Source organism: Callionymus lyra, chromosome 9 (genome assembly GCF_982586985.1).
Source record: "Callionymus lyra chromosome 9, fCalLyr1.hap1.1, whole genome shotgun sequence".
In the NCBI taxonomy this organism is placed as follows: Eukaryota; Metazoa; Chordata; class Actinopteri; order Syngnathiformes; family Callionymidae; genus Callionymus; species Callionymus lyra.
The window spans coordinates 21802599-21829531 of record NC_141826.1 but is presented as its reverse complement, the minus strand read 5'-3'; positions in this window follow the sequence as shown (position 1 = coordinate 21829531).

Sequence of the window (26933 nt, the reverse complement as noted above, 5' to 3'; positions counted from 1 at the left end):
GTATCCTCTCGTCCTCAGTCATCACTGGCATCTCGCAGGATTTCGTTGTTCCTTTAGCTGCGGTGGACGTGATGACCGGAATTTAAATGGCAACACAAAAATTAACAAATGCATTGAATATTTGTAAATGTTAAAAAAGATTGAATTGTTTTATGTGAGCAATGATAGACATGGCAAGATAAATTATCGTGTTTTTTATTTAGCGATGTTTTATCATAAAACACTTTCTTCTTCAAGCACAAACATCAATTTGCGTTCAGAAAATAGTTCTTTAGGGCCGCGTGAAACTACTTTCAGGGACCAAAATTGGCCCTCGGATACAAAACATCGCTTTAAAAGAAGATAAATTCCTTCACATCCGATTCAACAACAACCGACTTTTTTTAACCAAAAGTAAAGGTATTTTAAAATACAGTAACTGGAAAAGATTTACAACATTTTGTATTTTACGTAACATTAAACTAGTAACTAAGAAACGTAAAGTTAGCATTTGCTTCTAGCTATGTACGAGTGCGACCCAATCTTTATTTATATTTAGATGTATATCATAAGACAATGGATTTGTCTCCAAATTAGAATAAAACAAAGTTAAAATGTTATTAAACAGTACCTGGAGTCGAGATACTACAGTTTAAAAAACGAAAAAGGAACTAAGTTAAAATCTCTAAATGTGGTTCGTTTTTGCGTCCTTCGATAAAGTCAATAAAAAACATGTTTGGGTTTCTGTGGAGGAAACGAAAGAATGTGTACATAAAGAAGGACAAACAGAACCAGTGGATCCGAGACTCTGAACTCGACCTGTAAGGTAAGGTAAGGTAAGGTAAAAGGGAAATATACGAGAAATGCAGCTTCATACGGTGGAGCTGAGGACGTGAAACAACTGACCTGAGATTGTTGTTGATTAATGCAAAGTTTGTGATTTCCAGGCTCGGCTTACGAAGAATTTACACTCAAAACCGCACGGAAACATTTGCTCACGCGGTTGCTAGGCAGCGCCGTTGTGTTGTTTGTATCCAGGAAGTGAGTTGGACTCACACCCAGACTCTCTTTGCGTCGATGACAGTGACACATTTTTACAAATCAGCTTTTGGGCGTCGCCATGGAAACCAAGTCAAGCCAAGAACAAAAAAGACGTTAAGTAATGAATTATTAACAAGAATAGTTAAGGATATTTTTGAACAATTGCTCATCCTGTGACTTTTTCACTTCCTTTTCTCTAGCGAGTACAAGACGTTTTTGTTATGTAAGTCACATGTGACCTGCAAAATTGTAAATTATCCAACTTATTGTACGTGCCGTGTTTCAAAAAATATCGCATACCCCAAAAATGAACTAGTTCTAATTTAAGACATGATAAATATAAATGTGTTTATAAGAAAAAGGAATTTTAGGTTTTCTTTATAGGTTATAAAGCTTTTTTTTCTTATAATTTTTCAAAAGTAAAAGTGGACATCAAAGTTACTGATTCCGTTGTGATGTTAAAAGCAAAAAGATGTTTTTGGTCAAAAGGTACAAAATAAAGTGTGACTTTTTTGCAAAAGACTAACATTTTTTGGGTATTTAGCCTCTTACAATACATTTTAAAACTCATAACACATTTTGGGAGGTAACAACTTTTAGATAATTTATACATTTATTGAGAAAAAGTAAGGTTTGTTATTTATTGGAGATTTTGAGAATTTAGTTCCAATCGTTTTTTTAAATCTCTCAAACTGTACATTGAAGGAATTGTTTTTGTCGAATGACTTCAGTACTTGTGTCACGTTATAAAGAACTTTGATGTTTATGCTTTGAGGATAAAAACAAAGTTTGCCTTGTAGTGAATTTTCAAAACAACTTATTATACTTTTCTTTTTTTTATTTAATCGCGGTTCAATATCTTTAAATATTGTACGGACCAGGACTTCAATTGAGTTCATATTTTCAGGCGCTTGGTCATAGTTTAAGTTAGTTAGTTAATTGAAGGTTTTCAGGATTTAGTTTAGTTTCTTTTTTAACTTTGTACATTTCCTCAGATTAAATACTGGACATCAAAGTTCCCGTTTTCATAGAACAACTCATGTATTTGTGACATAATTTAAAAAGTCTACTTTATTATTTTTCATATATAGTGGACATAAAAGGCACAGTTTTTATCGGACAACTCATGTATTTGTAAAATAACTTGAAAAAGTCTGCTTTATTATTTTTCATATATACAGGACATCAAAGGCATCGTTTTCATAGAATGACTCCTGTATTAGCAAAATAACTTTAAAAAGTCTGCTTTATTATTTTTATTATATACTTGACATCAAAGGCACAGTTTTCATAGAAAAACTCCTGAATTTGTGACATGTAACTTTCAGTCTGCTTTATTATTTGCTTTATTCATTTATACTGGACATCAAAAGCACCATTTTCGTAGAACGAATCCTGTATTAGTGATACAACCTAAAATGTCTACTTTATTATTTTTTAATTTTACTTGTCATCAAAGGCACAGTTTTCATAGAACGACTCCTGTATTTTTAAAATAACTTTAAAAAGTCTACTTTATTATTTTTTATTTATACTGGACATCAAAGGCATGGTTTTCATAGAACGACTCCTGTATTTGTCAAATAACTTTAAAAAGTCTGCTTTATTATTTTTCATATATACTGGAAATCAAAGGTACCGTTTTCATTGAACGACTCCTGTATTTGTAAAATACCATAAAAGGTCTGCTTTATTATTTTTCATATATACTGGATATCGAAGGTACTGTTTTTATAGAACAACTCCTGTATTTGTAAAATAACTTTAAAAAGTCTACTTTATTATTTGTCATATATACTGGACATCAAAGGCATCGTTTCCATTGAACGACTCCTGTATTTGTAAAATAACTTTAAAAGGTCTGCTTTATTATTTGTCATATATACTGGACATCAAAGGCATCGTTTCCATTGAACGACTCCTGTATTTGTAAAATAACTTTAAAAAGTCTACTTTATTATTTGTCATATATACTGGACATCAAAGGCATCGTTTCCATTGAACGACTCCTGTATTTGTAAAATAACTTTAAAAGGTCTGCTTTATTATTTGTCATATATACTGGACATCAAAGGCATCGTTTCCATAGAACGACTCCTGTATTTGTAAAATAACTTTAAAAAGTCTACTTTATTATTTTTCATATATACTGGACATCAAAGGCACAATTTTCATAGAGCAACTCCTGTATTTGTAAAATAATTAAATAAGTCTGATTTATTATTTCATATATATACTACACATCTAAGGCAGCGTTTTCGTAGAAAAACTCCTGTATTTGTAAAATAACCTAAAAAGTCAACTTTATTATTTTTTAATTTTACTTGACATCAAAGGCACCGTTTTCATAGAACGACTCCTGTATTTTTAAAATAACTTTAAAAAGTCTACTTTATTATTTTTCATTTATACTGGACATCAAAGGCACCGTTTTCATAGAACGACTCCTGTATTTTTAAAATAAGTTTAAAAAGTCGACTTTATTATTTTTTATTTATACTGGACATCAAAGGCATCGTTTCCATAGAACGACTCCTGTATTCATGTCCTAATAACTTAAAAACTCTGCTTCACTTTGAACATAATGACCTAAACCTCTCCATCGTGACCTCATTCTTAATCACCTTTCATAACAGATGCTCAAACACTCTTGTGAAGTAAAGCGTGGACGCCAGTCTCATGAAAGGAAAAAAAAAAAACCCAGAGCCCACTTGTAAATGTCAGCCACTTTTTTCCTGGAGAGTGCGAACAGCACCAGATGGCCACGACAATCATCTGCCAGCCATGGTTGGCGAGCGGCGCTGAGATACACTGAAAAGGAAACGGACTCTTTAGGTCAACTTGTCACGGCGCGTTAGAACCTGCTCGGTCCAGACGGACGCACCTACTGCTCAGGAGGGGTTTTGACTTCCAGGTCCGTGTCAACATCTATCCTGGAGAAAACCTGAGCCATATGGGTCGTGGCAACACCCTTTTGTTTTTTTTCTTTCGTATAGGCTGCTCTCCAGCCACAAAGTAGGGCAATCAGCTGATTATATAAGCTGGTGTCTTGTGGGAAACTGCTGAGGGTTGTCGGGTTGAACGCCCGGCGAGTTTGTTCTTAAAGAAATCTTCAAAGTCAAAATAAGAGGAAGACAGTGGAGATTAAACTGTATAAATATATGTATTTAAAATGTCTGATTTAGGCTTAAACACTTTTATTATCTACTCAGTATTTCCCAGCAGTGGTTCAGCTGCAGACGTGCAACAAGAAGGTCCTGAGTTCGATTCCTTCAGGGCAGACGTGGACTAACTGTGTCCACGGATGAAGAATGAAGCATGAAATTGATTATAAATATTGTCATTTCTTTGGTTTTGTCTTTGGTTCTTGGATTGAAGATAAACTGTTAATTGAGAAATGATTAAATATCCAAATGTATTTCGGATTTTATGTTGTTTATGCTTTATTTAAAAATAAGATTATCTTAAGACATATATAAAATATTTTTGAAATTATATTTTAATAGGACTTCAGTAATTAATTGACAACCACAGTATTAAGAATATATGAAACATTTGAAAATATCCTTTTTTCATATTTAATGATAAAATACATTCATAAATGTTATTAATTATTGATTACTTTGAGAAAAACTGGATTTTTTTTTTAATGATTTGTTATATATATTATTTAGTATGATACAATATTTCTAATATTTGGCAAGATTGCGACCCTCGTGATTTGTGCTTTTTTAAGTTGTATTTATCATTGTAATAACACTAAATACATCTTAATTAACTTACATTATATTTTGTTCAGGACATTCTTTTCTTTGTCATTTGTCAAAATAATTAAAATTTAGGATCATATTTATTTAAAAAATGACCATTTTTATTTAAAAAAAGACATTTCAAACTGATTAGAGTAATATATTAAAAAATATATACTTTTTGTTTAGATATTTACTATTAATTGTTCATATATTATCAGCATTATTATCCATTATTTTTATATTATTATATTTACCAGTATATTTATTTTACTATCAAGTTTGTATGATTAATAATTGTTTCGTAAACGTCTGCGACAACCTCATCTTATCTTATCTTAACCTCATTATTCAAGTTCAAGTTCAAGTTCTTTTTGTCAAATATGCATGTAAGGTAAGGTAAGGTAAAACTTAATTGAAATTGTTTTTTACCAATAGCCAGCAATTTTTCATAAACAATAAAAAATAATACATAAAAAATAAAATAAAATAAATAAAAAATAAATAAATAAATAAATAAATAAATAAAAATAAAAATAAAATAAAATAAAATAAAATAAAAAATAAAAATAAAAATAAAAATAAAACGTATGTATTAAGACATACAGCATACATGAAATTGTAAAGTCCTCTCTGACCCATGATGCAAAACATGAAAACATTATTAAGATTTAAATAAAAAATAACCAAAAAAATGAAATAAATAATCAATAAACTTAAATAATCAACTAATAAACAGAATATGAACAAAAAAAAAGAGTTTTCATTTTATTTTATTTATTACATTATTGATTTTTTTTCCAATTGCGACTCATTTTGTTCAGGTTTTCGAGCTAGATTTACTATGACGAAGGTTCAGTTATGTTTTATAAATGTCCGCCAGTGTTGTGCGTTTATTTTGATGATATCAATAAAGTTTCTGACTCTACAAACCGACCTCAGACGTACATAAATCAATGTTGACAGTTGCAGGTCGAGCTACTTTCTTTCTCGTCGCAGGCAGATTAAGCTCCTGAAACCAAACCAGGCCGTCGCCTGCATCAAGCCCTTCTTTTCTCGCCGTAATCCTGTTGTGCGTTGAGTGTCGAGGCGTGATCCCTGTTGTGTTTACATTCCCGTCTGTTTGCAGACAGACAAGACACACACAGACAGGCGCTCGCTGGAGGCCTCGCTGTTTGACGCTCTGAGTCTTCAGACTCTTATTTACAAGCAGGTGATCGTTCAGAAGGTGTTTCCGCCTCATTAGACGTGAACCTCCCGCCTCCGGTAATGGTTTTACTCACGGAAAGATATTCGTGGTATGTGCGTATGTTACCGGGGGATTATGACCACAGGAGGCGACGGAGAAAAAGAACGAATGAATTGATTGCCACTTGAGTTTTGTACTTTTTGTCCAAAGAACTGTGAATAAAGAGAAGTTTAGGATGGAATGTTTTTTTTCTGTCAACTTGACTTTTATCTTAACCTTCATCTACTTGCTTTTGAGTTGTCAATCAACTTTGTCGTCACTTTTTCAAAACTATTTCCATGAGTTGTGTTAGAAAAGTAATGTATTGTATATTATAATGTACTGTATATATGTAAAAATATTATGTTTTAAAAATTCCTGAAAGTTTTGCCACTTCAATTTCTAATTTAAAATCCCGATAACTGGGAAGAAAGTGTTAACTGAATTTTTTTTGGTCTCTTTTACTTTCATCTTCAATATTATATATTCAACTTCCTGATAACTTGATATGTTGTCATATTGTTCATTCATATAGTTTCAAATAATAGATAACAATAGATATTTTGTCACTAAAATTTCATGTTTAAAATCCCAGAAAACTGTGAATAAAGAGAAGTTTTGGATGGAATGTTTTTTTTCTGTCAACTTGACTTTTATCTTAACCTTCTTCTTTTTGCTTTTGAGTTGTCATCATCTTTGTCGTCACTTTTTCAAAACTATTTCCATGAGTTGTGTTAGAAAAGTAATGTATTGTATATTATAATGTACTGTATATATGTAAAAATATTATGTTTTAAAAATTCCTGAAAGTTTTGCCTCTTAAATTCCTAATTTAAAATCCCGATAACTGGGAAGAAAGTGTTAACTGAATTTTTTTTGGTCTCTTTTACTTTCATCTTCAATATTATATATTTCACTTCCTGATAACTTGATATGTTGTCATATTGTTCATTCATATAGTTTCAAATAATAGATGAAAATAGATATTTTGTCACTAAAATTTCATGTTTAAAATCCCAGAAAACTGTGAATAAAGAGAAGTTTTGGATTAAATGTTTTTTTTCTGTCAACTTGACTTTTATCTTAACCTTCATCTACTTGCTTTTGAGTTGTCAATCAACTTTGTCATCACTTTTTCAAAACTATTTCGATGAGTTGTGTTAGAAAAGTAATGTATTGTATATTATAATGTACTGTATATATGTAAAAATGTTATGTTTTAAAAATTCCTGAAAGTTTTGCCACTTAAATTTCTAATTTAAAATCCCAATAACTGGGAAGAAAGTGTTAACTGAATTTTTTTTGGTCTCTTTTACTTTCATCTTCAATATTATATATTTCACTTCCTGATAACTTGATATCTTGTCATGTTGTTCATTCATATAGTTTCAAATAATAGATGACAATAGATATTTTGTCACTAAAATTTTGTGTTTAAAATCCCAGAAAACTGTGAATAAAGAGAATGGATGGAATGTTTTTTTTCTGTCAACTTGACTTTTATCTTAACCTTCTTCTTTTTGCTTTTGAGTTGTCAATCAACTTTGTCGTCACTTTTTCAAAACTATTTTCATGAGTTGTGTAGGAAAATAAATGTACATTATGATGTAAATTGAGGATAGTTTAAGACAAATGATGAGGAAAAAAGATCAAAGGCAGCATAAATGCCATCTTCTGTTTCCTAAGATAATTTAAGGATATTATTATATATTAAACTTCCTGAAAGTTTTGCCACTTAAATTTCATATTTAAAATCCCAAAAACTGGGAAGAAACTGGAATATTTTTTGGTCTCCTTGACATTCGTCTTTAATATTATATATTAAACTTCCTGATAACTTGATATTAACAATTGTATCATATTTTTAATTGATATAGTTTCAAATAATAGATGAAAATAGATCTTTTGCCACTTAAATGTTGTGCTTAAAATCCCCAAAAACTGAAGAGAAAGAGAAGTTCAAACTAACAAACTAAATTTTTGGTCTCCTTGACTACCTTAGGTTTACCTTAACCTTAATTTTTAACCTTTGCTTTTGAGTTGTCAATCAACTTTGTCGTCACTTTTTCAAAACTATTTCCATGAGTTGTGTTAGAAAAGTAAAGTATGTTATGATGTAAATTGAGGATAGTTTAAGAAAAGTTTGTTAAAAAAAACTGAAATAAAATGACAAATGATGAGGAAAAAAGATCAAAGGCAGCATAAATGCTAACTTCCTTTTCGTAAGATAATTTAAGGAAAATAATATATGTTAAAAAAATCCTGAAAGTTTTAAGTGGAATTTTTTTTGGTCACTTTTACTTTCATCTTTAATATTATATATTTAACTTCCTTATAACTTGACAATATTGAAATACATTTTATAAAGAGTTTGTAAGTATTTTATCCAAATTGTCGGGTTTATTTATGATTTTTTAAGGCTTAACTTGTTTTTATTTTTTCATTTTTTCTGGTCCTTAGATCCTCTCTTTTTGCTTGACGGCCCCTGACAGCAGTATGTATTGTGGCCCCTGAGAAAAACTGTATTGACCCCTCCTTATATTAAACAAAACATCAGCCTATACATGAGAAACACAGTTTATTAAACTCTTAAACTATTCAGATAAGATTCATTTTTCTTTCAGTGGAGATAAAATGCTAATAATGTTAATTCCAGTCACTCCAAGACTCACACATTTGTCGAACAAGCTCTCGACGGCGCCGTAATTACGAACCTCTCATGACTTCCTCGGTGACAAATGATATTCATCTATGATTAATTCATGCTCCGTGGAACCTCTGCTCATTTGCTTGTTGATTCATATGCAGATGATGAATAAAAACTAGGAAAGAAGTTAAATGATGGCAATGATGAAGCTGTTAGTGAGAAGAAGATAAAACAAAGTTATTATTAACACCAGAGACCGAGCTGCAAAATTAATGACTTTTAGAGATTTGTTGTTTTTTTTGTGCTCAAATGAAACGATTCTCTTTCCAAGATTTTACACACTGTTGCAGATATTTACTAGTAATATATAATGTAACATATTTTTACCGTTTATATTTCATCTACTGAAATATAAACACTGTAAATAATGTGTATACTAAAACATATCTTTCATTTTAATATTGTATACACCAAGACATATGTTTACCATTTTTTATATATATATATATATATATATATATATATATATATATATATATATATATATACTGTATATATATATATATATGTATATTGTTACGTATTTTTACTATTAAAATATTATATACTATTACATATTTTACTGTTAATCTTTTTAATACTGAAACACGTCTTTTTCGCCGATAATGTATATATTGAAACATACTCTTACAGTTTTTTTTAATTACTGTAAAATACACCGTTTATATTTTATTTTACTGCAAATATTTTAGTACTGTGACCTGTGTTAACTGCTAATATTCTATATACTGAAACATATTTTTCCTTTTTTTTTAAATTCTGTAACATACTGTTACAGTAAAAAAAAATCAATAAACAAAATAATTATATTTTTACCGTAAATATTTTTATAACAGTTACACATTGGTACTCCAAACAAATTTTACATCTTTCTTATTTTATTTATTTTAATCCTAACTTCTCTTCATTTGCACAAGATTGTATGTTTGTATTTTACTCAATATTTCTCTTTGATATTGGATTCTGTGGAAAATCCATTTCTTTCTGTTAAAATGAACAAAGTTTACAGTTAATTTTATAGTATTTTTAAAATTTCCTTAAAGTTGTTCACAGAGTGAATTGAAAACATGTTCTTCAAAGGGTCAAGTTAAGTTTTTACCTTATTAAATCAATAAATAATGAATAAAATCAATATAAAGGAAAAACATATTGATAAGAAGCACTAGTGTTAGATTTAACACAATACAATAAATACAATCAAAAGTCTGGAAAGTAAGTTGGTAATGTGTGTTTCTATCTTCATAAAGGTCTATCTTAATGTATAAATAAAGTTAGATTGTAATGCTGACTCGAGGAATCATGTTTATGTTATTAAACTTCCTCAGTTTCATCCGACTGTTCTACTTCATTTGTTGCTCCGCCCTCTAACCTCTATTGGTTTAAACCCAAGGCGAAGCTTCGCACCAATTTCGTAGAACCTGAGATCATGATCTTAACTCAGAGGTTATCTAACGTTTGACTCTGGTTTAAAGTCCTAGGTTCGAATATTGATCTCTCCCCGTGGACCGGTTCCCAAAAGCCTGGTTTTTAACCCGTTCACCGTCTACGATGTGAGACACAGAGACGACTGTTGCACCCTGGGAAGAAAGTCAATCACCGACGTCGTCCTCCTCCGTCCTCCACACCTCCTCTCCAACCAGTTCATTCCTGTGGCGAGCTATTTTGGGACTGATGACTAAAACAGGGAGTCCTCGTTTTCCTTTCATTCTGCAAGTCCTTTTATGCGTCCGTCAGTCACTGTTTGTGTGTCGGACAGCGTCTCCGTGGCAACGGAGGGAAACCCGGCGTCAGAAATCCCTGTATGTCGTTTGTATGTTATGGACGGAGTTTTTCTTGTCACCTGGGAAAACGGGTCACGCCTGAAGTCGGATCTGGATCACGGCTCAGACGTGTGTCACGTTAAGACCTTCAGGTTGAGACTCTCTGGACTCCTGTGGAGACAGAATTAATCCCTTTAAGGCTCTTGATGACGACGGATTATTTCCTGTTATTAAGATAAACCTTCGACACATTAAAGTGTCTGGAACTGGTTAATGAGCAATAAAACTTTTAAATGTTCATTTTAAAATGTTGAAACTTTTAGTCTTTTTGTTCTTGTTGAATATTTTTTTTAAATAATTGAATATAATAGTATCTATAATGAGAATATCAAATATTTTTTATTTTATTGATTTTATTTTAAACGCAGTGTTTGATATTCTTGTTCAAATAATACTTAAAAAAAAAACTACTAATTCAGTTTTATTTTGAATTCATTCTTTTTAATTCAATATAATAATGTTGCTATAATAGGGTCAATACTATTTATTACAATATTTTGTACACATAAAATGTGATATCCTAATTTCAATAATACAGTTTTATTTACTGTAACATACTTTTACCTTAAATGTATATACTGAAAAGTATTTCAACTGTTAATATTTGATATACTGAAAAGTATTTTGACTGTTAATATTTTATATTCTGATACATTTTTTACTGTAAATATTAAAGTACTGTAACTTGTTTTTTATTAATAATACTAACACATTTGTATTGTTAAAATTGAATTTGCTATAACATATTTAACTGTTAATAAAAATGTGATTAACATTTATTCTTGTTCAAATAATAAAAAAGTCAAATTATATATATATATTTTTAATTCATAGCCTTTTTAATTCAATATAATATATATAATTAATGTCAGTACTATTTATTACAATATTCTTTACACAAAATGTGATATCGTAATCTCAATAAATAATAAATACATTCATTCATTTTTTTAATATTTTCGTATTATTCTTCTCGTAAATTCTATAATAATATTTAATTTAAAAAATGATGGCACTATCGTACCAAAATTAATAAATAGAATTAAAAAGGCTATGAATTAAAATAGAATTATTCAGAAAATTATTTTTTTAATAATTGTATTCATCAAAAGTATTAAACTTTGTGAGGGAAAAAAAACATAATTCATATAATTAATCTAAATCATTCTTTTCATTCAACCTTTTAATATACATATAATTGAATTAATAAATAATATTTAAATGCATAAGAAATACCATTTGAATATAAAAATAATGTAATGTTTAAAGTATCCAATCCAACCAGTGAATGATGGACGTGATAAACTCTCACACATCAATCACATTGTTCTGACAGATCGAAGGCGTTTAAAAACATGTATAACCAGCGATAGTTACTGCAACTATGTCACTGAAGGTGAGAACTTTTTAATTGATCAACTGTGTTCAGTATCTTCAGCATCATTATCTCAAACCATCTGTTCTCCCCTTCGACGCTCATCAACGCGAACATCAAACGACCAACAAAAACCTTTTTAAATGTCTTCATTGACAGGGTTTGGAACCAGAGGAGCAGCATCTTCCAGCCCCGGGACACTTCCTGATGTCAACCCTTCAAAGTGGAATCCTGCGCTAGCGTGCGACGCCAAGAGTGAACGGGTTTGTAAAGCAGCCTCGGGTCACATGCTTGCCTGCAACTCAACACCTTCTACTGTCGACGACTGCAGATGCATTCATGGACGTTCATTTGTATTTATTTTTTCACTTCTGGTGACAATTGATGAGTCGATATTTATATTAAATCCAATTTGGTTCGCGTCTTCTAAAAAAAAATAATTATTTCATAACCTTTAAATTCAATATATTTTAGTGCCACCGTTTTTATGTAATACATATCAATTATTCATGAGTATAAATTTAAAAAAAATACAATAACCTTTTAAATTCGATACAAATTTAGTGCCACAGTTTTTATGAAATCTAATTTGACATGGATTTAAAAAGGCTAAGATTGAAAAATATTGAATTTTGATCAATTATTAATGGATATACTTCTTTTTTTTAATTAATCATAACCTTTTAAATTCGATATATATTTAGTGCCACAGTTTTAATGACATCTAGTTTGACATGGACTTAAAAAGGCTAAGATTGAAAAAAATATTGAATTTTAAACAATTATTTATGGATTCAATTTCTTTTTTAAATGTATAACCCTTTTAATTCAATATATTTTAGTGCCACCGTTTTTATGTAATATATTTTAACACAGACTTTAAAAGGCTAAGATTGAAAATATATATATATATATATATTTTGATAAATTATTCATGGATTTAAATTCAAAAATGTTTTTTTATTGAAAACCCTTTAAATTCAATATATTTTAGTAGCACCGTTTTTATGTTATGTATTTTAACATGGAGTTAAAAAGGTTAAAATTGAAAAAAATACATTGAATGGATTTGTTTTATAATAAGAATATCAAATTTTGTATAAATAAAATAAATATAAACCAACGTTGGCAGTATCATAGCAACAGGTTTAAGTGGAATTTAAACAGCTACTAATTAAACCAATGTTTAATTTAGACTTTTATTTTGGAATTATTGGAATAGAATCGACTAGTAACTAGTACCTGTTAAAAAATATTCAACTTTTTTTATCCAATTTTTAAAAACGAATTAAAAACAACCTATAGATTTAGATTTAAAAAATGATAACGTTTAATTTAACCATTTAATATTCTGCAGGAAATGATGACAATATACGCTGAACAATAGAAGTAATGGAAAACTCAAAGAATTAAAAAAGTTTGATCTATAAACTGACTGGGAGAGTTGATGTTTTCAGGAAGACAAACGTTTTTTCTCTCACTTTAAACGCCTCCCGGCTCTGAGATAGTAAGTATATAGATAGTTGTTTGTCTGTGTGTGACTGGGGTGTGTAACGGGCGTGACTCACAAATCATAAGTGTGTTCACAGACCACCGACGCGCTAAAGACCGCCGACACACAAAACTAGCTCTTTGTATCGTAAATAACATAGATTTTCTCAGTGTATATATGAGAGTTAATGTGTAGAATCAGTTCAGCTCAGCGGTGTCGGCCACCGAAGACGATTTATACAAAACTACTGCACTTTAGCTTTGTTTTTGTGACATAAAGCTTTGAATATTGTTCAAAAATAAACAGTATTTCGTCTCATACTATTCTAATATCCAGCGTGGACTTCCTTATATAAAACAAGCTGGTTAAGCATTTTTAGTTCAGTATAATAATGTTGCTATAACAGTGTCAATACTATTTATTACAATATTTTTTACACAAAAAATGATATCCTATAAAAAAAAATTCCCGAAGGAGACCTCCTGAGGGATCAATAAAGTTTTACCTTACCTTAATGATACAAATTAATTTGTGTTCACTGTTACATCATTTTAGCATAAATGTATGTACTGAAACCTGTTTTTACTGTTAATATTCAAGATCTGTTACTTGTTTTTACTGATAACACTAACACATTTTTATTGTTAAAGTTTTATTTTACTTTTAAAATTGTATTAACATTTCTTCTTCTTCAAATAATAAAAAAGTAAAAGGATAATTCATAGCCTTTTTTAATTCAGTATAATAATGTTGCAATAATATTGTCAATATTATTTATTACAATATTTTTTACACATAAAATGTGATATCCTAATTTCAATAATTCATTTTTATTTACTATGACTTACTTTTACCGTAAATTTTATATATACATATACATATATTTACTGTGAATATTTTATATACTGATACATTAATATTGAAGTACTGTTCGCTTGTTTTTACTGATAATACTAACTAATAAATAACTAACATTTGTATTGTTAAAATTGTATTTTCTGTAACATTTTTTGCTGTAAGTAGTAAAATGATATATGCATTTTTTTAATTCATAGTCTTTTTATTTCAGTATATTGCTATATTTGTGTCAATAATACTATTTATTACAATATTTTCCACAACAAAGTGTGATATACTTATGTAACTGTTTTTGTGACACAAAGCTTCTAGTATTGTTCAAAAATAGCCAGTATTTCGTGTGGTACTTCTTCTAATATCCAGCCTGGTCTTGTGTAACGATCAACCTCAGCACAAACGATCCAGATTATGGTTAAATAAAACAAGCTGGTTAATCTTTTCCACAGCTGGGAATTACGCAACTTTCCCCGCGGCGGCCAGAGGGTTGCGAGCTCGAAGCCCGGACGCCACCAGCCAGTGCCGAGCCCTCGGTGCCATCCAGAGGTACGACCCTTAGATTAACTGATGAATGGAAACACTTATGTAATCCAGCTTTAACGTCGCAGTGATCCTGCACAGAGAAGCAGTCGTCGACGCGAATAGCATCTGATTTTTAGCCCGTTTTGTTGAAATTAATCGCAATAAAAACTTAGTTACTTTGATAACCAACGAAACTAGATGACAAATATACCCATCATGCAATGGACTTTTGTACATATTTACTATCATCGATATAGGCCAATAATATAAGAAAAAAAGGTGACCCGAAGGTCTGGAAACGAATATGTTTGTGGTATTCCTTGTGTTATCTCTGGGTCAAGGTGACCCGAAGGTCTGAAAACTAATATGTTTGTGGTATTCCTTGTGTTATCTCTGGGTCAAGGTGACCCGAAGGTCTGAAAACTAATATGTTTGTGGTATTCCTTGTGTTATCTCTGGGTCAAGGTGACCCAAAGGCCCCTAAAACAAATGTGTTTGAGGTATTCCTTGTGTTATCTCTGGGTCAAGGTGACCTGAAAGTCCAAAAACAAATGTGTTTAAGGTATCCATTGTGTTATATCTGGGTCAAGGTGATCCAAAGGCCCAAAAACAAACGTGTTTGCGGTATCCATTGTGTTATCTTAGGGTCAAGTTACCTGAAGGCCCCAAAACAAATGTGTTTGAGGTTTCCCTTGTGTTATCTCAGGGTCAAGGTGACCCGAAGGCCTGAAAACAAATGGATTTGTTGTATCCCTTGTTATGTCTCAGGGTCAAAATGAACAACCTCTCTGGCTTCCATAAATACACATGCAGTGGTTGAGAACATTTACCTTGAGCCAGAGGCAACACATTTGTTTTCGGACCTTCAGGTCACATTGACCCTGAGGTAGCACAAAGGTTAAACACTCAGCCATTCTGCCATTTAATGGGATCTGTCCCGGGTTCTAGGACCAGGCGTCTTTTTCTGGACTCACCCTGCGACAAACTATGAAATACGCGATTTTACCGTCAATCTTAGTTAATCATCGTCAACCCTTGGTTTGCCCCTCGACCTACAACTATACACTATCCATTCTATGTATTGAATGTTAACGAACATCGTAGTCATCAAGACTCTTAGGGGTCTTTTGTCTTCGTCTGTTTGTTGAACTGTTTTCCATTTCAGAGGCACTAAAGCCAGACGACGACGTTGTGGTCTTCGTTGGCGATTCTGCCCACAGGTTCTTCTTCACAATTCCATTGATCTAACTTGAAACTTCTGCTCGCGAACGCTCGGGCCGGCGGCGTCAGGGATTATGCAACACGAGTTTGTTAGCCAGCGATTGTGTTTTGACCTATTCAGGCAACAGTCAGTTGCCCACACACAGAATGCATAAGTGGCTCAGTCGGACAAAGACGATCAGTGTGGTGTTGAGGAATGTCCGACTTCTTGTTTGCATTTTGATTTTTTTTTTTTTTTTTCAAACAAGGACGACATTCTTACCACGTTCAACAATGTTCCATGAGACATTTGTAAATCCATTGTTGCTCGCAGGAGAGAACCTCTTACACGGACATTGGACTTTGCAAAATAAACATGCATTTCTGGTCAATTTTCTTTCATTACTTCCATAGATGACACGCAAAGTTTCGAACATACTAGTTAATTCCAATTCTATGGCTTTACGTGGCCTCGCGGTCCTGTAAAAATTATCTTAATTCAAATACTAAAAGACACATTTTTTAGGCACACTGTTGGTTATACTACGATACGGCTGTTACATCAATATATACAACCTCAAGGGGGCGCTCTAGAAGGAAGCGAAGAAACGAGAAAATGCACAGAAATAGATGAGTTTCCGTAACAAATGTTTGTCTGTCCTTTTGTTTGAATAGAGTGTGCATTTGTTCATAATGTTAACTGTTATAAATTGTCTCTTAATTCTTCCAGTGTTACGTTCTGTAACTCTTGTGTTATCTCTGGGTCAAGGTGACCCGGATGCCCGAAAACAAATGTGTTTGTGGTAGAACTTGACCCACAGACAGAAGGGATACCACAAAGGCATTTGTTCTTAGGCCTCTGGGTCACCTCAACCCAGAGATAACACAAGGGATACCTTAAGCACATTTGTTTTCAGTCTTTTGGGTCAGCTTGACCCTTAGATAACACAAGGGATACCTCAAACATATTTGTTTTCAGGCCTTCGGGTCATCTTGACCCTGAGATAACACAAGGGATACCACAAACACATTTGTTGTCAGGCCTTCAGGTCACCTTGACCCTGAGATAACACAAGGGATACCACCAACACATTTGTTTTCAGGGTTCAAGGTTAGGAACTACTATGGTTAAAACTAGCATCCCGGATTTATAGAGATTATCATAATTTAAGGATTTAAAGCTTCATTTCTTTAAGCAGAATGTGGCTTATACTACGATACCGCTGAAGCGTAGATATATACAGCCTCCAGGGGGCGCCCTAGAAGGAAGCTAAATAGCAAGACAATGCACGGAAATAGACGATAGTTTCTGTAACACGTGGTGGCAAAAATTGCACCAGAGCTTAACCAGAGTTTGATTTTTTTGTTAATAGAAATATTTCTGCTTTAAACATTTTATTGTAAATATCTCATGATTAAAGGATTTTTAAATATTTTAAAATACGTACGGTACAGTGAATGTAAACCAATTAAAGAACTACTTAAAACTATTTTAATTGAAATATTGACATTAGATAAAAAATATCCTAAGCCCCGCCAACTGAAAACACTTTGTTTTTCTGGAGATTATATCTTGTTTACCATAGCCACACCCACTCTGCTGTGATTGGTCAAGCATGGAGGTTTGTTACCGCGCGACGTCAATCCCGGAAGTCCAAGGGAGTCGTAGTATAAACAAAGCAGGGGCGTGATTACAGCTGCCTGGAGTTGGAGTGAAGGCATCATTACGACATAATGTACTCTCGTAACCTCTCGTTCGTCCAGATTTCAGGCGGAACTTTATAAATCAATAAGAACATCAAAACATGGTCATGATGAGGGACTTACTGCATCTTGGAGAGGAAGACTACTACATATATAAATAGTTTGCTGTTCCAATTGAAATCAATATTTGGATACTTCTGAAATGTTGAGCTTTTTATTGATTTTTCTATTGACAGTTAAGAGCAAAAGAAAATAACGCCTCTAAGCCTCATGGGAAAGTGCAGGGCTATTTACAAATGAACTTATTTAGTCTGGTAACCCCTTTTGAGCGCCTTAGAACAACAACAAAAAAGGGTGAACTTTTCCTTCTGATCCGCTTTCGCATGAGATTATCGGCACCAGCCAGAGATATTGGGATCAGGTCTTTTTTTTCTCTCTTTTTTTTTTCTGGCCAGCGTGTAATTGAAAGCCCCCGGGCTGCTGTAAAGCCAAATCAATCCCATATTTGCTATTTAACCCCCGAATGAAGTAGCCAGACGGTCCGCTGAGCCAAGCGCTTTCACAAGCCTTCAAAGTGGAATATTACGAGAGTCCAAAGTGTCTCTCGGAAACTCTCCGGACATTTTACCTTCTGCCCGTGGAAACTCGGGTTTTTCTCCCACAAAGCAGAAATGAGGTCAAGTTATGTTGTGAGTCTGTATGTGTAGGACTGTGTAACCAATGTAGTCGTAACAAATTGAACTGACCTGACTTAATTTGTTCTCTTCAAAACACCATCAGAAGCCAGTAGAATTTTGGGCTAAAGTATTTGAACCAAATACTCACTACTATTCATGCTACACCTTGAATAAAGAAGTACTGTTTTGATACATGTTTTATCTGTATTTTTAATGATTTTTTTGCATTTTTCGGTAGAACATGCAGTGTTAATGCTGAATCTGCTGAATACGTAAACTGAAATGCTTGAAAGTATTTTATTAGTATTATATAAGTAGTAAAAATGAGTTCAAAAAGTTGAAATGATCAAATAAAGGAAAAAGACAAATGTGGAAAAAGTTGATATGGAAGTAGTAATAGAAGTAGTACAAACAGCAATAGTAGTAGAAATAGTAGTGGGAGTAGAAGAAGTAGTAGTAGAAGTAGTAGTGGGAGTAGAAGAAGTAGTAAGATTAGTAGAAGAAGTACAAGTAGAATGAGTAGTAGTAGAAGTAGTAGTAATATAATAGTAGTGGGAGTAGAATAAATAGTAAGATTAGTAGAAGAAGTACAAGTAGAATTAGTAGAAGTATAAGTAGTAGTAGTAGAATAAGTAGTCAGATTAGTAGAAGAAGTACAAGTAGAATAAGTAGTAGTAGAAGTAGTAGTAGTAGAAATAGCAGTGGGAGTAGAAGAAGTAGTAAGATTAGTAGAATAAGTACAAGTAGAACAAGTAGTAGTAGAAGTAGTAGTAATAGAAGTAGTAGTAGGAGTAAAATAATTAGTAGAATTAGTAGTAGAAGTAGGGGAATAATTAGTTGTAGAAGTAGTATATTAGTAGTGGTAAGTAGACAAAAGTGTTTTTTAAACTTGAATGAAGTTTGTAGGTGTGAGTAGATTTTACAATAAACTTGATTGGAAGGTCAAAGGTCAAGTGAATTGGGGGAAAAGGAGGTAGAAAAAGAGGAATAGAAGAAAGAGTTGAAGAGATAAAAGAACGAGGCAAGTTGATAAAAGTTTGTAGTAGTTCAAATCGGATCAAAATTTGTAGGCGCAGACGAATGCCTTCAGCATTCACACAATAATGTTTAATAATAATAATAATAATGTAATAACTGTTATTTAAGAGTCTGATCCGGAAAAAAAAAAATCATCACCACCATCGACGTTCAATAACAAAACGTAAGAAAAATCTAAAGATTAAAAAAAAACTTGTGTCAGCGAACAAATAAACAAAATAGTTTCTGTTTCTTAAGTCAATAAAAGGCTGCATTCTTAACATACATGCGGTGTGTTATCTTTCCTATGACATGGATTTGCAGCCTGTGACCTTTGCTCCCAGATCACTCTGGCTCGGATAAAAAAGAAAAAAAATCATATTTAAGGCTTGAAGAAGCGACAGAGATTACGTGTGATTTTAAGGAGACAACAGACGGAAGAACAAACCGGTTACGACACCGAGGCCTGGATCTGACCTTTGTATTTGTGCTCGACACAAATCTTCTCCTCGTCCTTCAGACCTGCTCACCAACCAACCCTCTCGGTGATCCTGCAGGAATCCGTCCCTCGCCGGCACATGACCTCCGAACGAACGCGCTGATCCCAGGATTAGAGTCGAGAGTGCGAATAAATGTAGGTCAGTTGATCCGTCACATGCCGACCCTTGAGCGAACGACTTGATCCTGTTGCTATTCATGTTACCTTCACGTCATTATCCGGAGCGAACGTATCGTGTTCGACAACATTATGTCTTTTTGTGATCTGAACTTTCATCCGATGGTTTTATTTTTTGGTTGTTGATCATGTTCTGGGCCTCGTAACACTCAACAATTAAGTTAAAAAAAATGTGACTAAAAAAATACACTTCAACAGTTAAAAAATAAAAGCAGGCCTATGCAGAGTTTTAAGGATCAGGGAAATGTGAGTTCTCCTATCAGAGCGGCTCAGAATTCTCGCTGCAGAGTTTTATATGAACTGCATCGTATCCATCCATCCATCCATCCATCCATCCATCCATCCATCCATCCATCCATCCATCCATCCATCCATCCATCCATCCATCCATCCATCCATCCATCCATCCATCCATCCATCCATCCAACCAACCATCCATCCATCCATCCATCCATCCATTCATCCATTCACCCATCCATCCATCCAACCATCCTTCCATCCATCCATCCATCCATCCATCCATCCATCCATCATCCATCCATCCATCCATCCATTCATCCCTCTATACATCCATCCATCCATCCATCCATCCATCCATCCATCCATCCATCAGTCCATCCATCCATCCATCCATCCATCCATCAATCTGTCCATCCTTCCTTCCTTCCTTCCTTCCTTCCTTCCTTCCATCCATCCATTCATCCATCCATCCATCCATCTATCCATCCATCCATCCATCCATCCAACCAACCATCCATCCATCCATCCATCCATCCATATTACTTATATCCATCCATCCATCCATCTATCCAACCAACCATCCATCCATCCATCCATCCATCTATCCATCCATCCATCCATCCATCCAACCAACCATCCATCCATCCATCCATCCATCCATATTACTTATATCCATCCATCCATCCATCTATCCAACCATCCATCCATCCATCCATCCATCCATCCATATTACTTATATCCATCCATCCATCCATCCATCTATCCAACCAACCAACCAACCATCCATCCATCCATCTATCCAACCAACCAACCATCCTTCCATCCATCCATCCATCTATCCATCCATCCAGCCATCCATGTATTTGTTTCACTCAATATATATATACAATGGAGCATCCATTAAGGTCGTCGTGACTCTGTTACTGACAGATTGAAAATTCTCATCGGGCTGAATTCACGGCTGAGAGGAAACTACTGTGAACTTGGCTTCAGATCCTTCCTCTCAGCCGAGACCCTGCGAGTCCTCGAAGAGAGAAACCGGAGTGTTTGTCTTGTTCTTCAGCCAGAACAACTTTCCCTCAGGGAAACTCAGGAAACGCACTCATAACCTGAATCCTGTTTGTGATTCGGACCCGGTAGCATCAGTCCGAAGAATCCCAAATGTTTCCTTTATTTATTTGCATCCGTGTGAACAGTGATAGAAGATATCTATGGTTGATATCTGAGATTCCAGGAAATCTCTGTCATAAGATGCAGAGCTCTTGGGTTGACGTGCAAAACCTTTGTGGGTCACTGAGGACGTTTTGAAGTAGGACGGTCCTCTTTCCGCTTGAGTCGCTGACATAATACTGAGTTATTTATGTTAGAGGTTCTCTTTGGGTCACTATAGAAGACGTTAAAGATAATTATTACATTTGTAAATCAGATTTACGTTGATATAAAGTCAACCACTAGAACTAGAAAAAAAACTTTTCTTATTGTACAATTGATACAATAAACAGTAGTATTTTTGCACAAAACCTCGTTTGATTTTCCTGAAAAAATACTTGTACATACATTTTGATTTATTACATTTAGTTGGGCATTTAAGTTTTCTCTTCCTTTCTTTTTTCTTTTAGAAATCGCAAAGAATTCCCAAGTAATTATCTTATCTAGTGTGTTCTTTGTGTGACCCGTGGAGTGTGAACCACACCCTGTGATAGTATTTGCTTGAACATACTGACACCGTGACTTTACAGTTACATCAGAACTAGAAGAAAAAAACTCACTGATGCTGGAGTAGATTATATTCTACGGTAATTTGATCCACAGAAAAAAACAAAAAAAGCGAGAGTTCTGACCCGCTGTAGTAGAAGAACTTACATTTCCCCGATTCCTTAAAACTCTTCACTTGCTGCCAGTTTCTTTCAGGATCCATTTTAAATTCTGCTTCATACTTTCAGATCTATTCATGGTCAGACCTTCCATCAGTGATCTGATCCAGACTTACACCCCAGCTCGGGCTCTGAGGTTTGTGGATCAGAATCTACTGATGGTTCCTGAACACGGTTCAGGACCAGAGGAGAGAAATCCTTCCAGACTGTTGCTCCTAAGCTTTGGAACCATCTCTGTGTTTGATGATCTACTGACTCCTTCAAGAAACATCTTAAGACACTTTTATTTGTGCTTTTCCCTGATTTCCTTTTGTTTGTCTTATGTGTCTTGATCTTTAAAGTATATATTTTAACTGCGTATTGTTTTTGATTGTTCAAGTGCTTTACAAATAACCTTTACTTACTTACTTACTAACTTACTTGCTTACTAACCTCTATCAGGATTCCTTTAAAACAAAGCAATATATTAAAAACACTCTTTCAAGTCCTTTTAAACTGGGATGTAAAATCGTGCTATTGTAATGATCAGGTTTCAAACTCTCTCTCTGTCTTCAGGTGTCATTATTAACAATTTAAAGTAAAGCAAATATTACATGATGCTCGCAAATATTACATAAAGATCGCACATTTCACTGTGTACAACAAAAAAAAAAGGGAAATGTAAAATCTCTCTGCATAAAACAGGAGTGACTCGACAGAACTTATATGAGTCTTCAAACAAAAAGAAGCGAAAACACGGGAACAAGAGCTCTTGAGAACACAGATCGTATTTACACACAAAGCCAGTGTTGCGTGTGAAGAGTGTTGAGTCTGCAGAGCGAGACTCTGTCTGCCCTCGGAGGTTATGCAACACACTTGACTGCTGATTGCCTTCACGGAACTACATGCACTTTGTCTGGACCTCACCTGACAGACGGAATTCTTGTTCCAAGGGAAAGATAATGCATTTGAGCGCAAGCATGCTTTCGGCATCGAAAAAAACAATCCTTAGCGTGAGAGTTTTGACACGGTCGGATTTGAACCCAAGGAACCAGCGAAAAAAATTGTTTGAATCCTGACCTGGTTCTGGTTCAAATAAATCACATAAGACTTGTGTCAACAATAAAAGTTTTTTTTTGTTTTTTTTTCAGTTCGTCCAAATATAGAGCGACTGCTGCGAGAATGAAAAGAACTTGATGTGCAAACAAACGAGATCAAAGCGTATCCAAGAGATCATTTAAAACTGTGAACAAATGACTCTTTAGGAATGTATGACAGTCCGACACAAGGACATGATATGATTGGCTGAAAATGCAACTTGGAGTTATAAAAAGATACAATTAAACAATGATGAAATTTCGTGTTTTTTTTAAGTGGGCTACGTTTTCTTTGATGCAGATGCGAGAGAATTTTCTAACGTGGATAAAGGTTCAAACTTCAAGGAGAAAAAAAAAAAAAATTATTATTTTTTATTTATTTTAATGAGTCAGTGGTGAAAGAAAACAATTGAATAATTTAGTTTTTATATTTACACTAACTATCGAAAAAGTTTATTGTACAATGAATCACTAGTAATTAAAATGGTGATAATAGTTTATTGCATTTAAACTGTTTTTCGTCTCTTATAAGTTTAAATATTGATCAGCGAAGGATATCGACTTATGGATGAAAATAAAATGTCCAAATATTTGGTCCCGTAGTAGCCTTTTTTACTAGTACTAGCTCTGCTTTTATTTTGAAATTGACATCAGTAAATGGAGATAATGGTGGTAAATCCAAAATGTAAAATATAATAATGAGATATTATTACCAATGATAACATTTTCTGCTGTTTTAAGCTGTTTTTTGTCTGTTTTTATTCAGATTTTTATCGGATGCTATTCAGTGAATAGTGGGCCTCAAGGAGATTTTAAAAAATGAAAAATCAATGTTTTTTTCTTTAAACTAACTATAGCGAAGCAAAATCATTAAATTAACCTAAAACAATGAATACAAATGGTGGTTTAAAGTCCATTGTATTAAAACTTGCTTTCCTTGTTCAACGCATTCTTATAATACATATATATATTAGTCAGTACAGGAAATGAATTTGTAGATGAAAATGATAACTTATTTGGTCACTTACTAGTATTTTTTTACTTTTACTTTTTACTACTATTAGTAATATTTTGAAATAGTATTGAAATCGATATCAATAAATGGTCATTTATATTGTAATCTTGGAAAATTAGAAATGTAATTACTAGATATTATTAGCAATGTTTACAACAGGCTGTTGTTTGTCATGCACATAAAAGGGACTTTTATGAACGTAGATAGAGGTTTGAATATCAAGAAGATAAAAAGATTCATAAAGATAAACTAATAATTAAAATGGAGACTGACAGTCCATATTATGTAAACATTTTTTTTCCAGCTCAGGACATGTCGCTTCATGTGTGATTGATTGTAAGGTAAGGTAAGGTAAGGTAAGGTAAAACTTTATTGATCCCTCAGGAGGTCTCCTTCGGGATATTGTGACATATTTGGTCCCTTTTCTATTAGAAGTATCTTGGATTTTATTTAGAAATTATATCAGTAAACGGTAATTTGATGTTACCTTAAGACTATTGTTTGTTTTGTTTTCCTCTTCGATTTATTTTGATGTCTCTACCGTGCAAAATTGATAGCTGGTGATTTTGATTATCCACTAAAAGCTGAGCCCCAAAGTTCCATCCTCATCAAACCCCAATCTCAGGTGTTATTCAAGCGGTAAACACATCCGTTTAAAACGTCACCGACGCGCTAAATCTCCGTTAGCATCCACCTGAAGTTACCTCGAGCCGTCGCACGCCCTGCAGAGAAGGACGATAAATCAATCCAACAGCACTTTACCCTCTTTGACCCAGAGGTGAGTCACCGTCTAAAACAAGCACAGCGCCAGCTATCAGGGCATCGCCTCGATGCCAAACACAGCTGTACGTGTTGAATGCTGAGAGCTTTGACCCGATGGAAGAACGCCCACGTTGATATCTCAAAAGCCAGTCTGTTTTTTTCATGGAATTATTGCTTCATGCACATCTTTCGATGTTTGTTTTGAAGGTATTCCCAGGACACCAGTAATCTACACAGGTGTTTATGTAATACACAGATACAAATACCGAGACAAATAAACTCATATCTTGTTAAAAACATGGTATATACCGTAGTTTACGGTCTTTAAAGCGCACCTGAATTTAAGCCATATAAATAAATCCCTGTTTTCCAAGCATTGCCTGTAACACGGCAGTAAAGCTGCAAGGTAAAGGAAGATAAGAACATGGTTGGGTTCATCTGCTTTTATACTTCAAAAAGATTTTGTTTTTGCAAGCTTTTACGCTGCCGTCTCCAATGTCTTGCTATGCTTCACTTGCAGCAGTTTTTTTTCTTCTTAGACTACCAAATGGGTAACTTTTAACTTAAAAAATGCATCAAATGCACTCTCCGTCAAACTATAATTTTCTACTTCCTTCTGTTAAATGATGGTTGGTCTCTAGCTTTGGTTAATTATATAGTGAAGATTATACAATCGCTTAGATAATCAGTGCCTTGTTTTAAGTGGGGTAGGGGTAAAGGGGTATAAGCTTCACTAGGAACCATCTATTATTGGTGTTTCGTTGACCGGCCTACTACACCTGCAGAGGACTCTTCTTTTATGTAAAAAACACATGAAACTAGAAAAACACTGGGTTAAATCAGCTAATTCTCTGTTAAAAACATGGTATATATCGTAACTTACAGTCTTTAAAGCGCACCTGAATTTAAGCCATATCAATAAATTCCTGTTTTCCAAGCATTGCCTGTAACACGGCAGTAAAGCGGCTAAATAAAAGAATGTCAGAACATTGAAAAGGTTTGGGTTCATCTGCTTTTATACTTCAGAAAGATTTTGTTCTTGCATTGAGTCGCATTGAACTATCGTTTTATATTATTGGCGGTTGGTATATTATTACATTACCGTCACCTTTTGTTCTGGAGTGTTATATCTTCCACCTGTCTTTGAGACATAAGCTTAGGCTGTAGGCGTCTTGAAAAACAGCGTATAGTCCAAAAAATTACATGAGTAATAAATTATTCAAGAATTGCGGTTCCCGGCAAGAAGTCAGTTTCCTGTAGCGGAATCTTACGGCTTGGAATCAAAATGCAAAGACTCACACCTAAAACTCAGGGTAGTTTTTTTCATTTCCATGCAAAGAAGTCACTCACTCTGTTCCACCAACTCAAAAACATTATTTTGAATGACTACTTTCTTGGTTTTTTAAGGGTTTTTCTGTAGCCTGTGTGAACCAACCGACAGATTAGTTGTTTATAATGCCATAAAACATGGTCAGTACAGGACTAAATAAGATGTCCTTATCTAATACAAACTAAGCAGAAAAGGGTGATTTCAATTATCTTTTCCAGGAAACAGTTTACATGTAATTCACTTTAGAGCCTGTAAAAATCCATTTAGTCGGGAGAACAGGAATTCTGATCCGAATCATGTAAGAAAGTTCTAGGACAGGCATGAAGTTTGAATAAACACTGAGAATAATGTCAATATTTTTTCTTATCATTTATGGTGTGGTTCAATGAAGGAGGTCATTACACACATAGTTATCATGGTAACATCTACTGGTCACACTAATGACCCTCTTAATGTGACCGATGGTTGAGAAGAATCTGTTTGTTTGTACTTACAAGTACTTTATCCACACTGCATATTTTACGGCAGCGATGTGTGAGAAGGTCCAGCTGTGACGGCTACTGTCTTTGTCATAAAGTCGACCCGTGAAGCCAG